This window comes from Oryctolagus cuniculus, chromosome 19 (genome assembly GCF_051225735.1).
Source record: "Oryctolagus cuniculus isolate XC-2025 breed Fujian yellow rabbit chromosome 19, ASM5122573v1, whole genome shotgun sequence".
Taxonomy (NCBI): Eukaryota; Metazoa; Chordata; class Mammalia; order Lagomorpha; family Leporidae; genus Oryctolagus; species Oryctolagus cuniculus.
This window is the reverse complement of record NC_142885.1, coordinates 37,802,002-37,829,818: the sequence shown is the minus strand read 5'-3', so window position 1 is coordinate 37,829,818 and position 27,817 is coordinate 37,802,002. Positions and strand designations below refer to the sequence as shown.

Below are 27,817 nucleotides of genomic sequence, written 5' to 3'. Positions count from 1 at the left end.
ATCAGTGCAGGAGGGTGGATGATGGAAGGCACAGCATGGCCAGGACTCTAGGGACCCTGCAGGACTCTGCTGCCCTGGATGCCTATAGCAGGCAGCTGCATGCGGCCCAGTGTGCCAACAGCGCCCTCCTACGAAACCCTTCCCCCTGTCTGCCCATGCAGACCACACAGATGCTGTGTCAGTGAGTAAATCAGCACCGCGCACTTGGTTTTCCTGATGAGACTTGGCCTTCATTACTTCCCCAAGCGCAGCACGTGCTGCAAGCCTCAGCCAGCAGGGCCAGCGGGAGAGGTGGCAACTACCAGCTGCCCAACAATGACCACTGCCTTTATAGCCAGCCTACATGGGGTGGGTCTGGCAGCACTGGTCCTGCCCCAGGGCAGGAAGGATTGGCCCGAGGTTCCCCGCTGGGCAGAGCCTGAGCTGTCCTGCAGCAGATTCTGGAAGCAAGAGAGCTGCTGATGGCTGAGGCCCTGGCTCAGAGCACACTTAGTGAGACCCCATGCCCGGCAAGGGCGCTGGGGCCCTGGACTTTCCCAGGCTGCAGTCCTAGGGTGGAGGCTTACTCAGCCCTCCTTCCCCAGCCCTGCCCACAGGTGGAGCGGGGTTCCCACGGGGGCATCTTCCTTCATGGGAGCATGGGTGAACCCCAAATGCCGCGACTCCCAGTTCTGAGTGCTGGCCCGCAGCCTTCCAGGAGGGAGTAGGATACAGAGACTTTGTGGGGAGGTGACACTTGAGCTGGGCCTGTATTTTGGGTTTGCTCTGGATGCACAACCCAGTGCGCCTGGACCTGCGGGTCTGCTGCAGGCCTCCTGGAGGCTCTGGGAGCTGGGGGTCCTGGTGGCAAGGGCAGGAGGGCGGGAGGTCGAGGCGCTGAGCTCCCGCTGGGTGCACCAGGCACTTTGGAGCTGTTCAGAGTAAGGAGTTGAGGTCACCTCCTGAACCACTGCTGGTCCCAAACTCCTGGTTTGGGATTTGCCAGAACCCTGAAGTAGGGGTGTGGTGGGGGTGGTAGTGGTTGGCTTCAATGCACTGTATTTGTGAATTCTTCAAACACAGCTTCTCCCTACTCCTGCAGGCTTTCAGGTGATTGACGAGGACAGAGTCCCTCCACTGCAAAGTGACTGAAGTTTGGAAACTACGTCCAGAACATCACAGTGTGTATTCAGCTGATCATCCTTCAGGCCTGCAGGTGGACAGCAAGAGCAACAGTAAGATATTAACTACTGTAGATACTCTCCTTTCATTCCGGTAGACCCACCAAAAGAGAATGGGAGATGAGTACTTGAACATTGGAACCAGTCAGCATGCTAGGGTGAGCTGCCAGTACTTGGAGCTCAGGAGTGGACATGGAGAGCAAAACATGCATTGTAACTAAAGAGGACAGTTAGGCATTTTACTGTGAAAAGGGAAATCATTTAAAAGTGAGCAAGACACCTTAAGTAAATGTCTGTATATTTATTTTTGTTTATTTGCAAGGCAGAGAGAGCCCTTCCATTTATTGCTCATTCCTCAAATGTCTGCACCAACCAGAGCTGGGTCAGACTGAAGCCAGGAACTCAGTGTGGGTCTCCCACACAGGTGGCAGGGACTCAAGTACTTGAGCCATCAGCTGCTGCCTCCCAGGGTTCTGTTAGCAGGAAGCCAGAAGCAGAAGCAGGGCTAGGGCTTGAGCCCTGAGCATTCTGACTGGGATGTGGAAGGCTTTACCACTATGCCAAACACATGCTCCAGTAAGCTGTTTCAACACGTTTGCAAAATGTAAGAATGTGGTTTTAAATATATGCTCTTCATCTTAAAAATTTGCATAATCTTATATTCAGTTTCATGATTCAATACTTATTATTAAATACAAGTAACATTTAGACACATGCTTTCCTCACCAATACAAACCTCAGTAATTTTTTCACTTAGAACCTTGAATATTAGCATTCATTCAGACTGAAGTTCACTCATAAGCTGGGAATTCTGACAAAGAGACAGTAGGGAAAAAATCTAGATGTGTATCTGATACCTAATAAGGTTCTGAACCTGATTGACAGAATCTGAGTAACTGTTCAGAGAGTGACTTCATACCTCTCCCCTCTGTAATGAGAAGACTGTGTCCTTTGGCCACTTTCACATGATGTTATGTAAATTTTACCTGAAAAGCCTTTTATAAATTCTGAAGTACCATACAGAAGCATATTATGCATTTCCATATGTGTGAAAAAAGGCAAAGTCAAAGGCATAGCTATTCCAGAGAGAAGTTAGGAGGATTAGCTCAGTTTTTAAGTGTGTAAGTACCATTAAATATCAACATATTTGAAATAGATTTATATATAGAGTGTGGAGTTCATGATAGATATTGAATAAATGCACTCTGGATAATAAGCAAATATCAGAAATAATGCCACACCCATCAGTGTTTAAACTCTTCAGACAGCTCCGTGCCAGGGAAGTGCAGTGATCCCTGTAAATTAACAAAAATCAATCTGTGTATACCCATGGAAGCCACTGGTTTATATGCAGCCTATACTAGAGGTTTTTGTGTTTAGTTAAATTACTTGATTTTTTAATGAATGCTTTCAGACTGATACCTGATGCTGAGTGGCAGACAATTTTTTCTGAAAAGTATGTGGTTGAGAAATATAAATATAAATCAGTTTATAATTTTTGTGTCTGAATATTTTTATGCATTGAGACAGTACCTGCAATAATCAGAAGACTTTTCCTCAAAAAGTTGCTACATTGATGCATCTTCATTTATGTATGTAATGTATGTTTAGGTAAAAGGAAGGAGAGAGAGAGAGAGAGAGATCTATCTTTCATCTGCTGGCTCACTTCCAGATGGCCACAATAGCTGGGGTGAGCCAGGCCGAAGCCAGGACCCTGGAAGTCTGCCCCAGTCCCCCATGTGGGTGCAGGAACCCAAACACTTGGGCAATCTTTGCTGCTTTCCCAAGCAAAGAGCTGGACGAGAAGTGAAGGAGGTGAGTCTCAAAGCAGTGCCATAAGGCATGCTGCTGTTGCAGTTGGCAACTTACTCCTTTGTGCCACAATGCTGGCCCTGGATTGATGACATATTGAAGTGCTGCCACTGGCTTTTGGCTAAATAGGATGACTTAACGTGTTTTCCACTCTGTGGAAGAGGAACAAATAAGGCAGTTGGTTGTAAAAGTTGCCCATGGAAACCACAGCCTGAGAAAGATGAATCAACTCACCTTGCATTTTCCACATTGCATCTACACCACCCTTTTCTGGACAAACATCTGATTGTATGCCCTTGTGATGGAGGTTCTCAGGGTGCTGGAACTTTTTCTAATTTTTTTAAAAATATAGATTAAGAAGAAGGCAAATAAAAAAAATTACAAACTGCTGCCAATACCAAGAAGAGATTATTGAGCGTAAAAGGTCACCTGTTGGAGCCAGCACTGTGGCACATCAGGTTAAAGCCCTGGCCTGAAATACAGGCATCCCATATGAGTGCTGGTAGAGTCCCAGCTGCTCCACTTCCAGTCCAGCCTCCTGCTAATGCACCTGGGAAAACAGTAGAGGATGGCCCAAGTCCTTGGGCCCTTTTGCTCATGTGGAGACCCAGAAAAAGCTCCTGGCTCCTGGCTTCTGATCAGCTCACTCTCTACCTCTCCATATAACTTTTTCAAATGAATAAAATATTTTTTTTAAAAAAGGTATCCTGCCATACTTCTTTCTTCCATGTTAATTCCTAGGAATTAAAAATTGTTACGGGGCCAGCACTGTGGCAAAATGGGTTATAGCAACACCTGCAGCACTAGCATCCTCTATGGGCACCATTGCATGTTCTACTTCTGATGCAGGTCTCTGAAAACATACTGGGAAAGCAGTAGAATATGGTAGAAATCCTTGAGTCTTGCACCCAAGTGAGAGACCTGGATGAAATTTCCCTGACCCCTGGCTTTTTTTTTTAAAGATTTGTTTATTTATTTGAAAGAGTTACAAACACCCACACACACACACACACAGAGAGAGAGAGAGAGAGAGGTCTTCCATCTGATGGTTTACTCCCTAGCTGGTTGCAATGGCTGGAGCTGCGCTGATCTGAAGCCAGGAGCTAAGAGCTTCAAGTTCTCCAATGCATGTGCATGGGCCCAAGCACTTGGGACATTTTCTACTGCTTTCCCAGGACATAGCCAGGAGCTAGATCAGAAGTGGAGCAGCAAGGACTCAAACCAGTGCCCATATGGGATGCCCATAATGTTTTCTTTAATTGGAGAAATGTTCCTTTGATAGAATGAGCGTATGACCCCACAATATTCTCTACTTACTCATAATAGGGTCTGAGATGTAAAAGTCATGATTAATTTCTTAGAAGAAAATTTACATACCCAGAAGCAAAGAGTGAAAATTAACCTTTTGTTTTTCTCATGAATGAATCAGAGTTTCAAAGCTAATACTTAACTTGTATTTTAGAGGAGTTAATGACTTAACCATCTCTTCTATTAGAAATACTACGTTGTGGCCAGTGCTGTGGCACAGCAGGTTAAAGCACTGGCCTGAAGTGCCAGCATCCCATATGGGCTCCGGTTCTAGTCCCAGCTGCTCCTCTTCTGATCCAGCTCTCTGCTATGGCCTGGGAAAGCAATAGATGGCCCACATCTTTGGGCTGTTCTGAAGCTCTTAGCATAGTGAACATATATTAGATTCTCATTATTGAAATCTTTAGAAATGTCAGAAAGCATGTAACTTTCTTTAATGATCTGAAACAGAGATGAGATCCATAAGGGCAGAACTGCTCAGCAGCCACACTGCAGGAATATGTATCTTTCTGACGATATCTTCATCTGCTTCTTGCAGTTGCAGCTAGTCTATGAGCTCTTGGTCTGTTTTCTGCCCTTGGGAGGGCCTAGGGTGCTGTATATTGTCTGTAAGGATTCAAAATTTGTTGTATATTAGTGTCTAATCATAAAATTTCCAAAGTGACAAGCTGGATGTAATAAACTATTCCAGACTGAAAAAAAAAAAAAAACAAGAAAATACAAACATGGTGTACTGTCTATAAAGTACAGCGGTAAATCTCTATTATAGAAATACAATGTCTACACAATTCTTTGTTTCTTTCCCTCTGAAAGTCTACATTCAGCTATCGATGGTGTGATTACTTAGGAATAGATTTCATATACTTAGTTTCATAGTCAGTGAACTCGGAATTATTATTGTAGTATTGAGGATTGTACTGACTAAAACACTATGTTTATTCCATGTTAAATAATATCATCGTATCTTTGGATTCCATTTATCCTGCTACTGATGTATTCACAGGAGAGGGGAGGTGGGAGGAAAACACAAGATCCATCAGGGTGGAGGAGGAATGTCAGAGGCTGTGGTTCTATTGTACTGCAGCTTGGGTTCTGGAAGAACACATTAATGGACCCAGATGGTTTGAAGCTAACTGAAGGGCTATGTTCTGTACAATTGTCTGTGGTGCTGCATTTTCATTTATGTAAAATTTATTTCCTTCAAGTAATATATTAATTTGGATGAAAATGAAGATGTTAAGGAATTTTCAGAATGGGTCTGTTTAACCCTCATTGGCTTTGTTTTTAGGCACTTAACTCAGAAAAGAAAAGATAGAAAAATACATTTTGGGTTCTCTTCATCTGTACCACGGCACTCTTTGGTTAAGATTTGTCATTTTGTCATATTTGATTCTCTAGACTCCCTGAAAAATCCCCTACTTCATTAGATGGAGTCCGTGTCTCACCATGGCAGTGAAATGTTCCAGCTTTGCATTTAGCTAGGCCGTGGACACATGCCATGGCACTTGCCAGCCAATTGTGTCAGGGGCATCATCTGAATCAGAATTACTTGCATGAAAACAAGGAGTTGCAGATTCTTCCAGTGAAAGTGGAGAGGAGCAAGAGCTGCAGAACATTGCCAGGGTTGAATGTGCCATGGGATGCCATGTGGTGGCTGGTGTCTGGGGTGCTGGTTCTGCAGAAGATAGGGCTTATGGGGGCTGGTGCTGTGGTATAGCAGGTAAGGCTGCCTCCTGCAGTGCCAGCATCCCATATGGTCGCCGGTTGGAGTCCAGCCTGCTCCACTTCCAATCCAGGTGTGCTGTGGCCTGAGAAAGCAGTAGAAAATGGCCCATGTCCTTGGACCCCTGAACCCACATGGGAGACCTGGAAGAAGCTCCTAGCTCCTGGCTTTGGATCAGCTCAGCTCTGGCCATTGCATCCAATTGGGGAGTAAACCAGCAGATGGACGATTCTCTCTCTCTCTCTCTCTGCCTCTCCTCTCTCTGTAATTCTGACTTTCAAATAAATAAATCTTTTTTTTTTAAAAAAAGCTTATGCTTAAGGGTAGTGTTCATGGAAAATGTGTGGGACATTTTTCAGCAAGATTTTAGATGAATTTTCCAACCCCTGAACCTCCTAGAGATTAGAATAGACTTCTAACGCACAACTTCCACTTATGCTTAATTAGGTTTTTGTTTTGAATTGTTTTTGATGAAACAGCAAGGAATTCTGAGTTATAGACTTCCTATTTCAGAGACAGAAGAACACTGATGCCTGCATTATAATTAAATAATGCCTATCACCCTTTCTTAAGCAACAAATGATCACAGATTCTCTCTTTGCTGCTAAGTAATGAGCATGGTGATTCTTCCCACCGTAACCACCTTCCCACCTACACTCCCTCCCCTCTTCCTCCTTCCTCTCCTGTTGACATGGAATGCCTTACATAGCTAGGCTGAACTTTTAATCCACTTGGCCCTAGGTGTTCATACATTTCAACTCTGTGTGATTATTCATATGCCCTTTTTATGACAAGGCTTATGTCAGAATGACAAATTATATATTCACCTAATAAGGAGAGTCATCAAATTGATTTCTATTTTCTTCTCTCTTAGGCAGTTCTTGAGGGGCAGAAATATTTATTTTATATATCATGTATTTATTCAACTAAAAGACTGACTGTCAAGATGCTGAGTTTTAGTGTCAAAGCAAATATGTTTCTAGACCCCATGAAGTTTACAGTCTGGCAAGAAAGAGCCATCTACCCAAAGAATATTGTTTAACATAGTAAATGCTGGTGTGAAGTCAGTGGATAAAGATTGAAGCATTCTTAATCTAGCACTAACTCTAATCCCATGATCTCTAATTGAGAGAAGTAATCAGAAACACAGAACTCCATGTTACCCAGTTATCTCTTTGAATTTCTGATTAAAAAATAAAACATATCAAACAACACACAAATACCTAGGAGTGCATAATATTTGTATACTATCTTGATATTAAAAATAAGAACAAATAACCATGAAAAATAGTAACTTTGAATCTCCTTTGTTTTCTAGACAAGTTATAATCCTATGTGGTTGTTTACAGTAAATTATTACAGTAAATTACAGTACATCATTACAGTAAATTATTACAGTAAATAATTACAGTAAATTATTTTTGTAGGTACTCTTCATCTCTCACATTTTCCCATTTGATAAATCAGATTTTAAAAACTGAGACACAAGACAAAAGAAATATCTTTAAGCTAGTATTATATATTGATTGACATTCTAAAAACAGTTATTTATTTATTTGAAAGTCACAGTTACACAGAGAGGAAGGGGAGAGAGAGAGAGAGAGAAGCATCTTCCATCTTTTGGTTCACTCACCAATTGGTCACAATGGCTGGAGCTGTACAGCTCCAATGCCAGCAGCCAGGAGCTTCTTCTGGGTCTCCCACACAGATGCAGCTGCCCAAGGACTTGGGCCATCTTCCACCGCTTTCCCTGGCCATAGCAGAGAGTTGGATCAAATGAGGAGTAGCCGGGTTCAACCTCCACCCATATGGAATGTCAATGCTTTACATGCTATGCCACAGTGCTGGCCCCTTGTTTGGCCTTTAACTTAGACTTTTTTATGATATTAAAAATCACCATGCTTTTCTAAGCTCTTTCCATTCAGTTTCTATTTTGTAAATTCCAGATAATACTGTCCCCAGAATTAATCTAAGGTATAAATGCTATGATATAAGGCATTTAACCCCTTAACCTGTCTCTTTGAATACACAGCTATGTTAGCTCTGTGTCCATTCTTCTGTCTCTGTACTAGATGAATAAAAAGACAGTTTAAAATGATTTGAAAAGAACTATAAGGGGTTGGTGCTGTGCTGCTGCTGCCAATTGGGGAGTGAACCAGCAGATGGTAAACCTCTCTCTCTCTCTCTGTCTCTGCCTCTCCTTCTCTGTAACTCTGACTTCCAAATAAATCAATAAATCTTAAAAGAACTATAAACATCAATAAAACACAAATGAAAATTGTATTCTCAAAACTGGATATTAAACCATGCCTTCTACACCTCTGTTAAAAGCTAAATTCTATCATAGTCATTTATGATTTCTAGGGCCAAAGTAGTAAATAAGATTTTTCTGGAAGAGACAGAGGTTATGAGGGAGCCAGGATTTGGGGTCAGTTAGCAGCAGTGAGTGTCATTCTTTCAGATTTGATTCAGGAAAGGAAGAAAGCAACTGATCCCTGAGATTTTGGTGGGGGGAAGGAAAGGAAGGAGGGACTGAATAAAAGCAAAGGCCCTCTGGTTGTGGGCACCCACCCCTGACTACAGCCTTTGGGAGGGTCAGCTGGTGTCTCTAGGGATGCTGCGGCCTGTACTCCATTTCCCAGAGTTCCCAGGAGCTCGGATGTATTATGCCTTCTGAATGCCTGTGCACATGCGCATGCTGCTGCCATTCCCTGGGGCCTGAGTTGGAACAGAGGGAGTTCATTCCCTGATCAGGGTCAGCCCTGGGGGCTGTGCTTCTCCTTCTCTGGCATTTACTGCATCTCCTGCTCTGCACGTGCGATCCCAGGGAGTTTCCAAGTGCTCACCCCAAGCCTGCCTCCTGCTGCATCTTCCCTCTTCATCCTCCACCTGTGGGTCCCACTTACCAGGGAGTCTCTTCCTGCCACTCCCCGAATCGCTCCCCATGTGTCCAGAAGAAAGGGTACCTGCTCCAGGGACTTTCTGCTGCAGGTTTGGTATGCAGGAAGGGGCGGGGACACGTGTGGGAGAAGGGTGGGTGCCAGGGAGCCATAGATCATGGCAGCTTCCCCCGAGGTCAGGACTGGGACCCGGGCTGTTCTGTCTCCCACCTCCACTTCCCAGGCTCCCAGTGCCTGGAATCTCTCCTGCAGGACCTCACCCAAACTGTCCCTAATGTGCTTTATTTAGTGGTTACAGGAGAGAGGGGGCAGCATTCTGGGAACATGCACACGCAGGGAAGGAAGGCAGAAAGACTCCAGCTCTCCACAGTTAAATAAGCTGGGTTCCCACTGTGGGTGGTCTCAGAATGCAGTCTGGCCAGGCCTCTTGATGTTTCCTGGGCTGGTTCCTGCAGGGTGGGGCTGGGTGGCCTTCAGCAGGGAGCCTGGGGCAGCAGAGGGGTGGGCAGGAGGATCTGACTAGGATCTGCCCCACTGCTCTCATCCTGCACCTCATCTTCCTGGTGGGGAGCAGTGTGAAGTGTGCATTGATCCCTCTCATATTAATTATCAGATTTTTCCAATGTGGAATTTGAAGCTGTTCCAGAAACCTGGGGTGGGAAAACTCCCTTCTTTCAAACAGGCACAGAGACAGTGGAGGATCCAAGGAGTTTCTATTAATGGCCCTAGGCTCAGCTGGAATGATTTCCTGAGAATTGTGCATCAAATTCAAGTTTCTTAGCTGTTACAGCATTGGTGGGTTTAAATGGCAGCCTTCATGACTTAGGTCCACATTTCCAATGGTCAGTGGGTCCAGTATGTTTGTAAAAGAGATGCCGGGGACAGATTTATTAGGATAGATTTATGACTGGAGTTTACAGAAGCAGAACTTAGGACATCTTCCCTCCCTAGATAAGATTTCAGTGGGCAGCTGTTTCACTCGTTAATTGTGAGCATCCACTTTTAAAGGTTTGTGTTGGATGGGGTCCACTTCTCTTTCTTTGATGATGTATTTGGCTGCTTTTCATTTTCTGTCTTCAGCTATTTCTTCTCCTGTTAGCAAGGCTGTCAACTGTTTTGACCTGCCACTGATCCCTTTGCAAAATAAGAAGGGAACTAAAATTACTGCAAGTCTACTGTGTTGTCAATAACTGGAGCTACTTTTTTAAAGATTTATTTATTCATTTGAAAGAGTTACACAGAGAGAGGAGAGAGAGAGAAAGAGAGAGAGACGTCTTCTGTCCGATGGTTCACTCCCCAATTGGCAGCAACAGCTGGAGCTGTGCCAGTCTGAAGCCAGGAGCTTCTTCTGGGATGAAGCTGTTTTTTAAAATAATTATTTATTTATTTGAAAGGCAGAGTTACAGAGTGGTAGAAACAGAAATCAATGGCTGGAGCTGTTTGGATCCAAAACCAGAAGCCAGGAGCTTTGTCCAGGTCTCATAGGTGGGTGCAGGAGATGAGGGATTTGGGCCATCTTCTACTGTTTCCCCAGGCCACAGCAGAGAACTGGATGGGAAGTGCAGCAGCCAGGATCCCAACCGGCACCCATATAGGATGCTGACACTGCAGGCAGTAGCTTTACCCACTATGCAACAGTGTTGCCCACTAACTGGAGCCCTTTTAATCTGAGTTTGCATAAAGTGGAGAATTACAACATCATAAATACAGATAAGTAACATCTTTTTCTCTGCCCAGTAATTTACAGTTACCCAGTGATCCACTGAGAATCTTACTTTCCACACTGTGTAATTAAGAAGGCCAGTTACTTGTCTTATTTTGGGTTCTGTGGTTAAACCCATGACATTTTTGAAATGGGAGGATATTAGTTCTACAATTTCATAGACTGCTCTGTGGAAGCATCAATAGAAGTTATAACTGTGAGAGTGGTAAGAAAGAAGAATGGAAGAAATAAGTGCCCCTTACTCCACACAGAGATGTCCACAAATGGAGTAGAAGATGTGCCCTTGAAAACTATGGCTGACTTTCTGGGACAAACTGTGTTTGAGTGCTTCACATGTTCTGATAGAAAGGTGTTGCCACCAGGTTATTAGTATATTTATTTAGTTAGTTTTTAAAAATTTATTTATTTATTTGAAAATCAGAGCTACACAGAGAGAGAAGGAGAGACAGAGAGAGAGAGAGAGAGAGAGAGAGAGATGTCTTCCATCAGGTTCATTTCCCCAGATAATACTACATAATTGTGAACTTTGCTCAGTTCCTGACCTATACCTTTCCTTTAACCTAGTACTTTGCCATGTAGTAGCCCATGAAAACTGCAGACTGCATAAATGAATGAATATTTGGAGGGTTGTGATTTCTTAGAGGAACATCATGAGACAGAAGGAATAAAACAAAACAAAAGTATCCTCCGTATATAAGAAGGTATACTGTTTTTCAAGCCACAGAGAAGAGGAAGAAGAAGGAAATAGTGAGACTGGAAAGTTTGTGGCAAAGGAAATAGGCACTGGACAAGAATTTAACAAGCCCATTAGGAAAACATTAAGGTTTCCTTACTTCCATGTAGACTCTGCCCTCTAATGGTGAACAGGGTCCTCTAAACCCACTTGTTGCACAAATGAAAACCCAAGCATTGTCTTCTCCCACAGATGGAGTCTGCTATTGGTTTTGATTTACATTTCCCTAATGGCTAGTGATATTGGGCATGTTCATCTATGTCTTGACAATTGAGATTTCTTCTTCTGAGAAACATCTATTCTGATCATTGCCCATTTCTTACGTGTACATTTTGCTTCTTGTTTGGAGTTTTTCCAGTTCTATATATGTATGTTCTGGCTATCAATCTTTTGTCATAGTCAGAGTTTTCAATGTTTCCTGCCATTCCATCCATTGTATCTTCACTCTGTTGATTACTTTGTTGTGAAGATGTATCTTAATTTGATATGCTCAAATTTGTATATTTTATTTTTGTTACTTGTGCTTTTGGAATCTTACGCAAACTGTTGTCTCTGCTAATGTTTTACAGTTTCTCATATGTTTACTTAGGTTTTGGTTTTTTTTTAACATACATAATTTTATTACAAAATTTTTTTAAAAAAACAACACAGAATGCAACATCCTAACAAAAAATCCAAATTTACAAATGATACTAATTCCTACAACTTTGCTGTGCTACCATACACAAGTCAAGAAATTAAAGAAACCATTAAATATTTAGGAACATTCAACATCAGAAGCTTTAAAATCTAACTGTATGTAGTAGCCCCTCAAAAAGCTACAACCTGCATTTTTTAAAAAAAGTATTTTCTCTACAAAGAATCTTATCAGCTATACAAAAATCTGTACAGTTTTTTTATACTGAAGCTAATATTGAGCTGCACTTGAATTCACATTCTTAGCAAAACAACTGCCTGAGCACACACGCACACTCCACACTCATCATTACAGGATAGCCATTTATTCTTCATCTTCATCCTCTTCCTCATCATCTTCTTCTTCTTCTTCCTCTTCTTCCTCCACATCTTCAGGTTCATTCTTCTTCTTTGAGCCTGTGGGCCTACCAGGGCCCTTCTTTCCCGCTTCACTTTTGCCCTTGGCACGGTATGCAGCAATATCCTTTTCATATTTCTCCTTTAGCTTAGCTGCTTTCTGTTCATATGGTTGTTTATCTTTGGCTGAGTGTTCAGACCACATCTCACCCAATTTTTTTGCAGTGTCCCCAATGGACAGGCCAGGGTGTTCACTTTTGATCTTTGGGCGATGTTCAGAGCAAAAGAGAAAGAAGGCAGATGGTGGTCTTTTAGGAGCATTGGGATCCTTTTTCTTTCCCTTCTTATCACCCTTGGGAGGAACGTAATTTTTCATCTCCCTGTCATAACGAGCTTTATCACTTTTTGCCATATCTTCAAACTTGGACTTTTCCTTTGCAGACATGGTCTTCCATCTCTCCGAGCATTTCTTAGAGAATTCTGCGAAATTGACCGAAGAGTCAGGGTGTTTCTTCTTGTGCTCTTCCCGGCATGTCTGCACGAAGAAGGCATAGGAGGACATTTTGCCCCTCGGCTTGTTGGGGTCTCCTTTACCCATGACGACGGAACGGTGGCCACCTGGTGTGAGTTGTTCCTCAGACTCCCGCAGAGCGGCCAGATCCGACAGCATTGCTTCCTTTCCTCAGCTCCGGCGTGAACTCAGGATGTGAGGGCGATCTGGCTGCGACATCTGTCACCCCATTGATCGCCAGGGTTGCTTCAGCTGATCTGGCTGGCTAGGCGGGTGTCCCCTTCCTCCCTCACCACTCCATGTGCGTCCCTCCCGAAGCTGCGTGCTGGGTCGAAGAGGACGACCTTCCCCGCTAGAGGAGGACCGGTCTTCGGTCAAGGGTATACGAGTAGCTGCGCTCCCCTGCTAGAACCTCAAAACAAGCTCTCAAGGTTTTGGTTTTATATTTAGACTTTTAATTCACCTTGAGTTGCTTTTACATAGTGTATGAGGTGTTGGGGTATCTTTTCAGGCTTCTACATATGGATAATCACTTTCCTTTAAACCATTTGCTAAGGGGATTCTTCTTTCTCCTGTTTGTTTTCTTTCCTTTATTAAATAGGGGTTGGCTGTAGAAAAGTCAGTTTATTTCAGCTGCCTATTTTTTCCATTGAACTATGTGTCTGTTTTTCCAACAGTGCTAACACTGCTTCTATTTTTTTTAAGATTTCTTTATTTGAAAGGCCAGATGCTTCTTCCAAGTCTCTCATGTGGGTGCCAGCACCCAAGAACATGGTCCATCTTCCACCAATTTCCCAGGTGCATTAGTAGGGAGCTGGATTGGAAGTGGAGAACCTGGTCTTCTAGCAACAACATATGGGATGCATGCACAGCAGGACAAGGCATTAACCTACTAAACCACAGCATCAAACCCTTCCTTATTTACTTCTGCTGTGATCTTTCATTATTCACTTTTCTACTGCACCACAACTTGACTCATTCCTGTTTTTTTTTTTTTTTTCTGGGTCCTGGAGGATGGTATTAGGTTGCTTCTGGGATATCTTTTTTATGTTAGTAGATACTTGGTAATCTAAAATCATAGTTTTTACTTTCTATATTTCTCTGCTAATCACGAGGACCTTCTAGATGACAGCAGAAAATGCTAGCAGAAATGAGGATATATTAATTTGCTAAGAAAATACCACAGAGAATATGATGTAAATCATGGAATTTTACTTCTCAGAGTTGTAGAGCTTGAAAATATCAGATCAAGGTGCTAATAGGCTCGATTTTTCCAGAAGCCCTTCTCTGATGTGACAGACACATCTATCATTTGATCTGCTTAAAAGCACTTTCTTCAGGTAGAGTTATGTTGGTGGTTAGCACTTCAGTGTTTGAGTTTTAGGGAGGCACATTTCAGTCCACAACAGCAATGGGGCCCTGTGGTCTACTTCAATGACAGCCATCTCTGCGGAGGATAGAAAGTTTGAAATCAGCATTAGGATTTCTCACATTATTACTGTCAGTGCTATCTCCATCAAATGTGCATTCATGTACACACAAACAAAACTACCTGTACACATAAACACATTCAACAGTGGAAATGCCTGATGGTTGTGTACAGGTAACATCAATATAATAATCCATAAGATGGCCTATTAGCAGACATTAAAAGAGAATTAGAAAGAATGACAACAAAATCTGCAGTTACCTATATTTATGTCTATATGTATGATATTCAGTATTTATAGTTGCTAAAAGATGAAAACTGATGTGTGGAAATAAAAGCTAAACCTTACCTTGCAATATTGCAGCCTAGTCTACATGAAAGATGTCTTCCTAAAACCTTTCCCTGGGCCCACCCTGTGGCATAGTAGATTAAGCATCCACCTGCAGCACCAGCATCCCACATGGGCACCAGTTTGAGTCCCTGCTCCTGCACTTCCAATCCAGCTCTTTGCTAATGGCCTAGGAATGCAGTGGAATATGCCCTGAGTGCTTGGGCCCCTGCACCCATGTGAGAGACCTGGAGGAAGCTGCTGACTCCTGGCTTCTGGCACCTGGCTTCAGATTGGCCCAGCTCCAGCCATTCTGACCATTTAGGGGTGAACCAGTGGATAGCAGACCTCTCTTTCTCTTCCTCTCTATATCTGTCACTCTGCCTCACAATAAATAAATACATTTTTTAAAAACCTTTCCCTTTTTAAATTTCTTAATTGTTTTAAAGATTTATTTATTTATTTATTTACAAGTCGAGTTACAGACAGAGAGGAGAGCCAGAGAGAAAGAGAGAGGTCTTCCATCTGATGTTCACTCCCTAATTGATTGCAACTGCCAGAGCTGTGCTGATCCGAAGCCAGGAGCCAGGAGCTAGTTCCAGGTCTCCCAGATTGGTACAGGGGCCCAAGGACTTGGGCCATCTTCTACTACTTTGCCAGGCCATAGCAGAGAGCAGGATCAGAAGTGGAGCAGCTGAGTATTGAACCGGCCCCCATATGGGATGCTGGCACTTCAGTCCAGGGTGTTAACCTGCTCCACCACAGCACCAGTCCAACATTTTAAATTTCTGATACTCTAAAGTAGCAAAGGACTGCATTACATCTAGGAAAGATGTATTTAAAAATTATAAATCTAGTGCATTTTAGCAGAAGTCCTAACAAATACTTCTGATTTTCTCAACATTATGTATAAATAAATGATAGAATGAGTCATTGTCAGATTAATAGAAGGAGTTTGAGAGGATTGTCTCTCTTTCAATTGTGTTGAATAGTTTGAGAAGCATTAGTTCTTTAAAAGACTTGTAGAATTCAATAGTGAGGCTGTCTGATCCTGGACTTTTCTTTCTTGGGAGGGTCTTTATTACTCATCCAATCTCTGTCTTGGTTTTTGATTTGTTTAGCTTTTCTATGTGTCTTCATGACTCAATTTTGGTATATTGTGTATGTCCAGGAATCTGTTGATTTTTCCTCTAGGTTTTCCAATTTGTTAACCATCACAACAGATGCCCGCATCATATATTGCAGTGCTAATCTGAGTTTTGGGTACTCCACTTCCAAATCAGTTTCATGTTAATATCCCTGGGAAGAAATGGATAATAGCTCAAATTCTTTCCTTCTTGTCATCTAATTTGGAGAACTGTAACCTCAATGGGGACTTGAAACCTGGTCTTGCACAGTTGTAGCCACATAGAAAGTGAACCAGCAGATGGGATATCTCTCTGCTTCTCTTTCCTTCTCTCTTTGTCTCTGTGTCTCTCTGCCATTTTTTATCATATTAAAATATTTAATTACTTATTTGAAAGAGTTACAGAGAGAGGGAGAGACAGAAATCTTCCACCACCTAATTCATTTTTGAGATGACTTTAATAGCCAGAGTGTGGCCAGGTTGAAGCCAGGAGCTTTTCCTCCGATGTGCGTGGCAGCATCCCAGCACTTGGGCCAACTTTCCCTGCTTTTTCAGTCCATTGGTAAGGAGCTGGATCAGAAATGGAATAGCTGGTACTTGAACTGGTGCACATACAGGATGCCAATATAACAGATTGCGGATTTGTCCACTGCACCACAACCACCAGCTCCTCTTTCTGCCTTTCCAATAAATAAATCTTTTGAAAAAGAATTTAAGGTAGTAAAAGTTATCATGACTGAGCAATGGCAAATTTATTGAAGTGATCGACTTTCTTAAAGGTCTATTTATGAATTTGAAAGGCAGCACTAGAAAGAGAGAGTGGGAGAGATGGATCTTCCTCCTGGTTTGTTCACTCCTCAAATGGCTGCAATGACTGTGGCTAGGCCAGACTGATATCAGGAGCCAGGGGCTTCTTCCAGGTCTCTCACATGGGTGCAGGAGCCCCAATATTTGAGTCACCCTGTGCTGCTTTTCCAGACACATTAGCAGGGAACTGGATCCGTTTGGAGCATTAATGTCTATGATACTCTCCTTGCAGTTGAAGGATTTAGAATCCATTTCAATTATGGGTGGGCCAAGTACAACAGCTCCCAATTGTCCAAGGTTTGGATTAGATGGGTTCTGAGAAATTTTGTTAAAATAGTTATTAATCATAACTCTCAGTTTAAGCTTTTCTTACCAAATTTTCATGTTTGCTGATGTTTATATCTATGGGAAAATTGGGTCTCTGGATTGCAACCAATGAAAGCATCCAGACTAACAGTAATAAGGTCAACAGTCAGCAGAATGATGTCCAGCTGAACTGAAATAGCTTTTCTTATTTGGTAGAGGGGTTACCTCCTGCATTATACTGACATGCTGACATAGACAGTAGATATTGGAGCCTGTCTCTTTTGCCAAATGGAGAATGCCGCATTTTGATCCATCATATATATATTTATATATTATAATATATATTATATATTTCTATACATAATATAGAATTACATATAATTATCATAAATATATAATATATAATTATATATACATATTATATATGAATTTATTTATATATAAATATATAATTATTTCTGATCCAGCTCCATACCAATGGATTGAAAAAGCAGTGAAAGATGGTCCAAGTGCCTGGGTTGCTGCCACACACATTGGAGGAGGAGCTCCTGGCTTCAACCTGGCCACACTCTGGCTATTGAAGTCATCTCAATAATATATATATATGTATAATATATATAATAGTTATAATAAATTATATAATATTATCTGTTTATAATTATTATACATTATATAATATATTATATGATAAAGCATAATATATTTTATATATGAATATATTTATATACATAAATATATATAAATAAATGTAAATATATATATATAGAATTTATTTACGTATTTGACAGGGGTACTTACAGACAGTGAGAGGAAGAGACAGAGAAAGGTCTTCCATATGCTCATTTACTCCCCTAATGACTGCAATGTCTGCAGCTGGGCCAATCTGAGCTTGGAGCTTCCAGGTCTCCCACATTTTGGCAGGGACCAAAGCACTTGGAACAGCTTCTACTGCTTTCCCAGGCTATTGCAGAGAGCTGGATGGGAAAAGGAGAAATGGGGACTAGAACTGGTGCTCATATGGGGTGCCAGCACTGCAGGTAAAGGATTACACCACTTCACCACAGTGCTGGCCCCAGTCTATCCTTTATTAAGGAGATCTCAGTAATCATGTTCAGGTATTGCTGTCCTATATTCATGGCCAAAGTCTTAGCAGGCAACATGGTTTGGAGAATCGTAAGCACAAGGTGTGTAGGAGACTTCATTTCTCATACAGCACAGTTAATAACAAGGTTCCAAGAGGGGAAATTACTTGCATCATAGTCTTTGAGAACTAATGGACATCACAGGTGATCTAAAGAATTTAGAAGGTTTGTGAGCCCCTAGAGTGAAAAAGTCACTGGGAGCACAAGGACAGTGCCTAGAGTTTATTTTGATGGATTTTAGCCCCTTTCATTGGAGGGAGGCCCAAAGAAGCTGGACTGAATAGTAAACCTCAGAAGTGTCTTTTCAATGTGAAGGCAAACTGAGACTGAGGGGTTTTTGGAAAAACGTTGAACAAAAGACATTTCCCACACTTGGTTAAGACACATCATTTATCTACTGATTTTCATCAGATCTGTTAACATTAGGTATAAGGTACAGTGGACATGGTGGATGACATATAGCAATATGATTTTAGTAATATATCATGAGGTGCTTTTTTTAAATGGATTTAGCAGGTAAAATTGGGCTACCTAATGGGATGTAGCTGGAATAATCACCTTTTTGTTAAATAAATCTGAGGTAATAAATGTTAGTGTATGAAGACATTGAGTTTTCTTTTATTGGGCCTTCTTGGTTATTTTGATCTGGGATCTGCGAATTCTCATTTTCTTTATTTTATTCCTCATCATGTCGGACCAACTCTGCTGCTTTGGGGATTTTTTTAGTACATCTGACATTTGGAAATTTAGACAATAGTATAGTTAAAATGAGATGTACCAAGTAAAGTATTTATTTTTATTCTGATACATATTTTGGAATTCTTCTAAAATTCCTATTGAGTATCCTTGTTAAATTTAGTTGCATCCCAGGTTAAGACTTATTGGAGGCAGGCTCCATGGCTCAATAAGCTAATCCTCCACCTGCAGTGCAGGCACACCAAGTTCTAGTCCTGGTGGGAGAGCCAGATTCTGTCCCAGTTGCTCCACTTCCAGTCCAGCTCTCTGCTATGGCCCAGGAGTGCAATGGAGGATGGCCAAAGTGCTTGGGCCCCGTACCTGCATGGGAGACCAGGAGGAAGCACTTGGCTCCTGGCTTTGGATCAGCGCCATGTGCCAGCCGCAGCACACTGGCGGCAGCGGTCACTAGGGGGTAAACCAACAGAAAAAGGAAGACCTTTCTCTCTGTCTCTCTCACTGTCCACTCTGCCTGTCAAAATAAAAAATAATTTTTATAAAAAGACTTATTGGAGCCACTTTAGTGATTATACCCATGAAACTTTGTTAATAAATGCAAATAGAACCTGGGAAAATTGATGTATATCTTATGCTGTAGAGACTTAAGATTGAACATCTTTTTTTTTATCTTTTATTTAATGAATATAAATTTCCAAAGTACGACTCATGTGTTACAATGGCTTCCCCCCCCATACCGTCCCTCCCACCCACAACCCTCCCCTTTCCCACTCCCTCTCCCCTTCCATTCACATCAAGATTCATTTTTGATTATCTTAATATACAGAAGATCAGCTTAGTATACCTTAAGTAAGTATTTCAACAGTTTGCTCCCACACAGAAACATAAAGTGAAAAATAATAGATGATTTTTTTTAAATGATGATGAAATCAGATCTGACCTATTGTCATGTTTAATCCCAGTGAGAGTCAAGTTGGGAATTGATAATTTCTTTCTTTTTTTTTTTTTTTTTACAGAAGATCAGTTTAGTGTACATTAAGTAAAGATTTCAGTCGTTTGCACCCCCATAGAAACACAAAGTGAAATATACTGTTTGAGTACTCGTTATAGCATTAAGCCTCAGTGTACAGCACGTTAAGGACAGAGATCCTACATGAGGAGTAAGTGCACAGTGACTCCTGTTGTTGACTTTACCAATTGACACTCCTGTTTATGGCATCAGTAATCTCCCTATGCACCAGTTATGAGTTTCCAAGGCTATGGAAGCCCCTTGAGTTCTCCGACTCTTATCTTGTTTAGACACGGTCATAGTCAAAGTGGAGGTTCTCTCCTCCCTTCAGAGAAAGGCACCTCCCTCTTTGAAGACCTGTTCTTTCCACTGGGATCTCACTCACAGAGATCTTTTTGCCAGAGTGTCTTGGCTTTCCATGCCTGAAATACTCTCATGGGCTTTTCAGCCAGATCTGAGTGCCTTTAGGGCTGATTCTGAGGCCAGAGTGCTATTTAGGACATCCGCCATTCTATGAGTCTGCTGAGTATCTCACTTCCCATGTTGAATCACTCTCCCCTTTATTTATTCTATCGGTTGGTGTTAGCAGATACTAGACTTGTTTTTGTGCTCCCTTTGACTCTTAGTCCTTTCATTATGATCAATTTGAAATTGATCACTGGGAATAGTGAGATGGCATTGGCACATGCCACCTTGATGGGATTGAATTGGAATCCCCTGGTATGTTTCCAACTCTACCAATTGGGGCAAGTCAGCCCGAGCATGCCCCAAATTATACATCTCTTCCCTCTCTTATTCCCACTCTTATGTTTAACAGGGATCACATTTCAGTTAATTTTCAACACTTAAGAATAACTGTGTGATAATTACAGAATTAAACCAGTCATATTAAGTAGAACAGACAAAAAAAAATACTATGAGGGATAATGTATTAAGTTGTCCATTAGCAGTCAGGGCTATGCTGATCAAGTTGAACATCTTTTTTTAATCTTTTTTAATTATATAATTTAAAAACAAATTTTAGATTTTTTTTTACTTTACTAAGTCACAGCTCTGGCCCCATTAATATGACTTAACAATGTTTTTTCCTCTCAGACTTATCTCTATTGTTTCAGTTAACTGCATGCCTTTTCTTTACATTCAGATTCCCTCAGCTGTCAAAGCTTATTCATCTTAATTCTGTTGTTCCTATTTCCCTCCCTTTTATTCTGTCCCTAGGCTAATTGAGGTCATGATTCTCCATTCCTTCTGTGTGGTGTCACAGTAGGATTGAAGTGTTCTTTTTCTCTTCTGATTTCTAAAGAAAGAAATTATGTATTCCCCCAGTTTAGATATTTTAATAATGCACTCTAAAACAAAGGTTAAATGTTCTTAATTTGACAAGAATTTTCGGGGCCAGTGGTGTGGCATAGTGGGTAGAGCCACCACTTGCAGTGCTGGCAGCTCATATGGATCCAGATCTCTGCTATAGCCTGGGAAAGCAGTAGAAGATGGCCCAAGTCCTGGGCCCCTGCACCCATGTGGGAGACCTGGAAGAAGCTCCTTGCTCCTGGCTTTGGATTGGCACAACTCTGGCCATTGCAGCCAACTGGGGAGAGAACCAGTGGATGGAAGACCCCTCTCTCTTCTCTGCCTCTCTCTGTGCAACTCTGACTTTCAAATAAATAAATAAATCTTTTAAAAAAGAATTTTTTTCTAATTTTAGATTTGTTCTCCTTCATTGCCACTTCAGGGTGTGTGTAAAGAGTGCATATCCAGTTTTTCTATTTTGGATTTTTGGGATTTTCTATTAGCTCTGCTGTGTATTCATTTTTCTTGAGCATTGGTGATATCTTCTCCTTAGTTGTATTAAGAGAGAGAGCAATAGCCCTCATGTCTTTTTAGGTAAGTAAGACATATTAAAAACAGAGCATTCAGTATACATTCATAGTATTTTGACTTGTTCAATTGATTTTCCTGACCTCCCTTGGATATTCTTGGTCTTTGCTGTACAACTTTCTATACTCATTAATTCTTTGATATTCCCAAATCCAGAAAATGAATGACTCAACAGCTGTGTTCCTGTATTTGCTGGGACTCAGGGTAAGAAGCAAAGTGGAGGTGTTCAGGAATCTAAAGGTACATGCTACATAGCAAAGCACATCATTTCCTATACAAAGTGACTGGGAAATCCAGAATCTTTTGCACACATATTGGATCCTGAACTATTACTGGACTATTCAGTAAGATTTTAATGTATTTATTTTCTGTGTGTGTGTTTGTATTTCTAAACAAACTCTGCTGGGCTACTTAACATTAACATGTATTGCAGAATTCTTTCATCAGTTTTTACTTTTAAAAAGTTTCTTTTTCAGTTTTATGGGAGAGGGTAGAAGTTTTCTGCTATGTAACTGAAAATTCATTCATTCATTAAAGTTAAAAATATTTGTTGCAAATTGGTAGAATACTATTAATTCTCATGTGATTTACATGAAACTAAATACATTCTCTATTTCGTTTTGCTTAAAATTTCTGCATGTGTGGACTTCTTTTTTCCTTCTTGCCCCAAATCCCTTTGTGTATTGGGATGGCAAATGGGTTTTACACTGGAGAAAACATGTTATTTTGGCAAAGAAGTACTTAGCCTTCCTGCTTCAAGTATTCAAATATTGCATTGGAAATCAGTATATTTGTTTACTGTACAAATGTCCTTCATACAATTTTGTAATCTTCTGGGATGGGAGAGGAAGCAGGAAATAGGAGGATTATGGGTGGGAGGGATGTTTTGGGGGAGGGGAAGCCACTGTAATCCAAAAGCTGTACTTTGGAAATTTATATTTATTAAAAAAATTAAACAATTTTGTAATCTTCATCTTCCTTTTTATTTCATCCTTTTTAAAAAAAGATTCATTTATTTTACTTGAAACTCAGAGTTACACAGAGAAGGAGAGAGAGAGAGAGAGAGCAGTCTTTCAACCGCTGGTTCACTCCCCATTTGGCCACAATGGCTGGAGCTCTGCCAATCCAAAGCCAGGAGCCAGCAGCTTCTTTTGGGTCTCCTATGCAGGTGCAGGAGCCCAAGGGCCTGGGCCATCCTCTACTGCTGGATAGTAAGTCTTACTTGCCTAAAAAGATGGATAGTAATTTGAGTAGCCAGGACTTGAACTGGCACCCAATTGGAATGTCAGCACTGCAAGCCACAGCTCTACTTGCTACTCCACATCATCGGCCCCCTAAATTCTTATGAGTATTGCTACACGATTGGAATTTATAATTGATAATGCTGAACAATTGAAACTGTCTTATTTACAATTGTAGGACTGGATATGGCAGTTTTACTTGAAGTAAAGTATGTAGCCTGCTTATTGTATGATTTTCGGAAAAGCATGTATTTATATATAACAGCAGATCTGTTAATCATTTAAAAGTGAATTGTCATGATTACCCAGATGTAAGGAATGCAATATGTGCTAATGAGTTAGCAGTCACAGAGATTTAGAATTAGAGGGATTTTAGAACTTTTTCAATACTGCAGTTTTTATGAAAAACTAATAATTTTTTTATTTGACAGGTAGAGTTATATACAGTGAGAAATCAGAAAGGTCTTCCTTCCATTGGTTCAGTCCCCAAATGGCTGCCACAGTTGGAGCTGTGCCCATCCAAAGCCAGGAGTCAGGTGCTTTCTCCTGGTCTCCCATCCGGGTGCAGGGCCCAAGCACTTGGGCCATCCTCCACTGCCTTCCCGGGCCATAGCAGAAAGCTGGACTGAAAGAGGAGCAACCAGGACTAGAACACTTTGCCCATAAGGGATACCAGCACCACAGGTGGAGAATTAACCAAGTGAGCCACGGCGCTGGCCCCCGATAAATTTACTCTTAACAAAATATCAAAATATCTTATTCAGTATAAAGTTAGTAGTGAAAAGAGACTACCTTGTTGAACACAGAAATTTGAGATTATATTTCTTGGTATTAATTTGCATCTTAAGGCTTATTGCCTAGTTTATTTCAATATTTCAATCTAATATTACTAATAATATCTTGTACTTAGTGGTTCACTGTGTGCCAGACAATATTCTTTTGATTTTTTAAAAGATTTATTTATTTATTTATTTGGAAGTCAGAGTTACACAGATATTGAACAAGAGGAAGAGAGAGAGAGAGGTCCTCCATCTGCTGGTTCACTCCCCAGATGGCCTAAAAGGTCAGAGATATGCCAATCTGAAACCAGGAGCCAGGACCTCTTCAGGGTCTCCCATGCAGATTCAGGGGCCCAAGGACTTGGGCCAACTTCCTACTGCTCTCCCAGGCTATAGCAGACAGCTGAATGGAAAGTGGAGCAGCCTGGACTTGAACCGGCCTCCATATGGGATGCCCCCACTGCATGCAGTGGCTTTACTAGCTACACCACAGCACTGGCCTCAAGACAATGCTCTAAAATGATGCATTAATTATTCCCAAATATTGAAAAGTGGCAGGGTACACATTTGAATGTGTTGTTTTGTACTAGTTGTAGAAACAGTTTAAAATATATTTATATTTAAAAATGTAAGCTTTGATCTAAAGGTTTACTTTCCCTTAAGGTGCCTGTTTGGAAACTGAGAGATCATTGAAGTCTCAAGATAGAGTACAACTGATCTTATCCAAGCCTCCTTTATCACATGAGGATGCTAAATGCCAAGCCCAGAGAAGTAAAGTGAACTGTTCAAGGTCACATAGGTAAGTTGTGGCAGGGATAATTCTGTATTAGCATTAGGTATCCTGATACATAGGCCACTGTTCTGTCAATTTTGTACTCCTTCTGGAGTTAAAGATTCTAAGTTGTGGAAAATTGAATTTGGAAATTTAGTGGTTGCTATGTTGTTATGGTGAGAAATTTCTGTGTATAGCTATGAGTTGCTTAAATTTTATTCAATATATTTTTCTTGTATGTTTGCTATTTATTTGAAATGTATAACAAGTAGCTTCATCTATTTGCCAAAAGAATTTTTTAAAGATTTATTTATATTATTTGAAAGTCAGAATTACACAGAGAGAGAAGGACAGGCAGAGAGAGTGGTCTTCCATTCACTGGTTCACTCCACAGTTGGCCTCCATGGCTGGAGCTGTGCTGACTGGAAGGCAGGAGCCAGGAGCCTCTTCCTGGTCTCCTATGCAGGTGCAGGGGCCCAAGGACTTGCACCATTTTATAATGCTATCCCAGGCCCTAGCAGAGAGCTGGATAGGAAGTGGAGCAGCCAGGTCTTGAACTGATGCCCCTATGGAATACCAGCACTGCAGGTGGCAGCCTCACCCACTATGCCACAGTGCCAGCCCTTGCCAAAAGAATTTATAGAAGCTATTCCATATATACACTTAACAATTATTTAGTTACTTGACACGAACTATCCCTGCATATTTGAAAATTTTGAATGGTATCACTTGGGTTTTAAGAATGTTATATTTTAGGTCTCTTAATATTTTTAGTGATGATGTTTTAAAGGCCCTTTCTGCTTTATGAAAAATGATAAGGATTTTGTTTTACAATGGCCATAGTATTACTACTTAAAGCAATAGATTAAATAACACTTTTAAACAAAGTCATTTAATACTGAATTCTAACACACTGGTATATTTTAAAGTGAGAAACCGGATTTCTTTCAGATATTCTAAAGAAGAATGATAATCAAAATTGAAGACATCTACAGTTTTTAATCCCTTGTTTTAAATATTGGTCATAATGGTCCAATTTTGAGTTTAATTTTAATTAGCTTTTAAATGATTCAATATGTTTTATAGAAAAAATTCGGAGAACATAATTATATACTCAACCTCCCTCCCTTCTTTTTCCTTCTTTGTCATTTTTTTTAGCTTATGGAATGACATTTTCAGTTTACATTACATTAAAAAGGGTTGTTGAATCAAGGGACAAGTTTAACAGGCAAAAAGCAAAAAGATCCTAATTTAGAGGGAATACAGACAATGGCTCTAAACAATATTTGAATATCACATCTAAACAATATTTGAATAAATTGATAAATATTTTAATTTCTCCTACTAAAATGCTCAAAGTCTTTAATTATTTATCAAATATTAGTGCAAAAATATGGATTTAAATGATCCCAAAAAGTGATGAATTTTTGTGTAATAAAGTCCAATTTTTGTCAAGGCTTTTTGACAGTCTCACAGAAAACTTATGTTTGTGAATGGGAAGAATAATACCAAAATATCCATACTACCAAAAGCAATTTGCAAATTCAATGCAATTCCAATCAACATACCAACGATGTTCTTCTCAGAGCTAGAAAAAATGATGCTAAAATTCATATAGAAACATGAGAGATGCTTAACATCTAAAGCAATATTATAAAGCAAAAAAAAGCTGGAGACATCACACCATATTTTAAGACATATTACAGGGGTCAGCACTATGACAAAGCAGGTAAAGTCACCGTCTGCAGTGCCGGCATCTCATATGGGTGCCAGTATGTTTCCCAGCTGCTCCACTTCTTATACCCCTCTCTGGTATAGCCTGAGAAAAAAGTAGAAAATGGCCAAAGTCTTTGGGCCCCTGCACCTGCATAGAGACCTGGAAGAAGCTCCTGACACTTGGATTCAGATCAACAGAGCTCCGGCCATTGTGGCCATTTGGGGAGTAAACCAGTGGATGGAAGACCTCTCTCTCTCTCTGCCTCTACCTCTCTGTAACTCTGCCTTTCAAATAAATATACTGCAAAAAAAAAAAAAGAAGAAGTGTTAGCACTGATATAATAACAGACACATAGTTCAATGGAAAAGACTTGGTAGCATAGAAATAAACCCAAATTTCTACCAGCAACTCATATTTACCAAAGGAACTAAAATGAACTGGAGAAAGAAGAATCTCTTTCACAAGTGGTGCAGAGGAACTTGATTATCCATATGTAGAAGCCTGAAAAGAGACTCCAACATCTCTTACACTATGTGAAAGTGAACTCACAGTGAATTAAAATGTAATCATAAGACCCAAACCCAAGTAAACATAGGGAAACTCTAAATATTGTCAACACACAATAGCTTTTGGGTAAGATTCCAATAGCAATAGTCACAAAAATAAAAACAGAGACATTTGAGTATATCCAACTAAGATACTTCTTCACAACAAAGTAAACATCAGAGTGTAGATACAATGAACAGATGGCAGGAAAAATTAAAACTCTGAATGTTTACAGATTTCCAGAACATTTACATGAATTGGAAAAACTCCAAAAAATACAGTGAAGAAACAGGCAAGGATCTGAATAGACATTTCTCAGAAGAAATGTAAATGGTCAAAACATGTGAATATGCCTGATGTCACTAGCCATTATGTAAATATAAATCAGAACACCATATCAGTCTCCAACACCTGTGGGAGAATACAACACTCAGGTGTTTGTGTGTGCAGCAAGTGGGTTTAGAGGACCCTGTTCACCTCTGGAGAGCAGAGTCTACAGGGAGGTAAAGAAACCTTACTGCGCAGGGGCATGCTAATCTTCTCTGTATCGTTCCAATTTTAGTATATGTGCTGCCGAAGCGAGCACATGTGCTGCCGAAGCGAGAAAGAGATGAAAAGAATTTATCTCAGCTAGCCACTAATATTCAAGAAACAAGGTCTTCAGGAAAGCCAACTCAACTGACATTTTCATGTCATTGTTAAATAAAGGAAAAATTATCTAGGTTCAGCAATACGTAGTTTATAAGAGAAAGACTACAGAGTAATTTCCTTGGCATAGAAATAACTTCGTCTTTTTTTTTTTATCTATGAGGGCTTGCTATCACCACCACACACCCACATCCCATATACAAATGCCTGGCTTGAGTGGTAGCTTCTCTGCTTTGAGGCAAGTTTCTGCTAGTGTGCACCCTGGGAGGAGACGGAGGATGGCAGAAGTGCTTGGGTCGCTGCACCCAAATGGGACATCCAGAATGAATTCCCAGTTCCTGGTTTTGGCTTGGTCAAGCTTTGGCTAGTGCAAGTGTCTGGGGAGTGAAACAGTGGTTCCCTCTTCCTGTCACTCTGCCTTTCAAATCAATAACTGTTGTTGGTAATGACTAATAATGATATTCACTGATTGTCAAATTTTGAATCTATTAATT

At 40.8% G+C, this 27,817-nt stretch overlaps 1 long non-coding RNA gene and 1 pseudogene across 2 annotated transcripts; one reads left to right on the top strand and one right to left on the bottom strand.

Annotated features, from left to right (window-relative positions):
* Positions 1-27,817, top strand: LOC149120487 (uncharacterized). Of its 2 annotated transcripts, none has more exons than XR_016225767.1 (4): positions 1-348; positions 1,082-1,214; positions 24,304-24,439; positions 27,487-27,817. It is a non-coding gene; the product is annotated as an uncharacterized LOC149120487 (long non-coding RNA). The 2 variants fall into 2 exon arrangements; XR_016225766.1 differs by lacking the exon at positions 1-348 and adding an exon at positions 362-492.
* On the bottom strand, positions 27,194-27,261 carry LOC138847167 (U6 spliceosomal RNA; annotated as a pseudogene).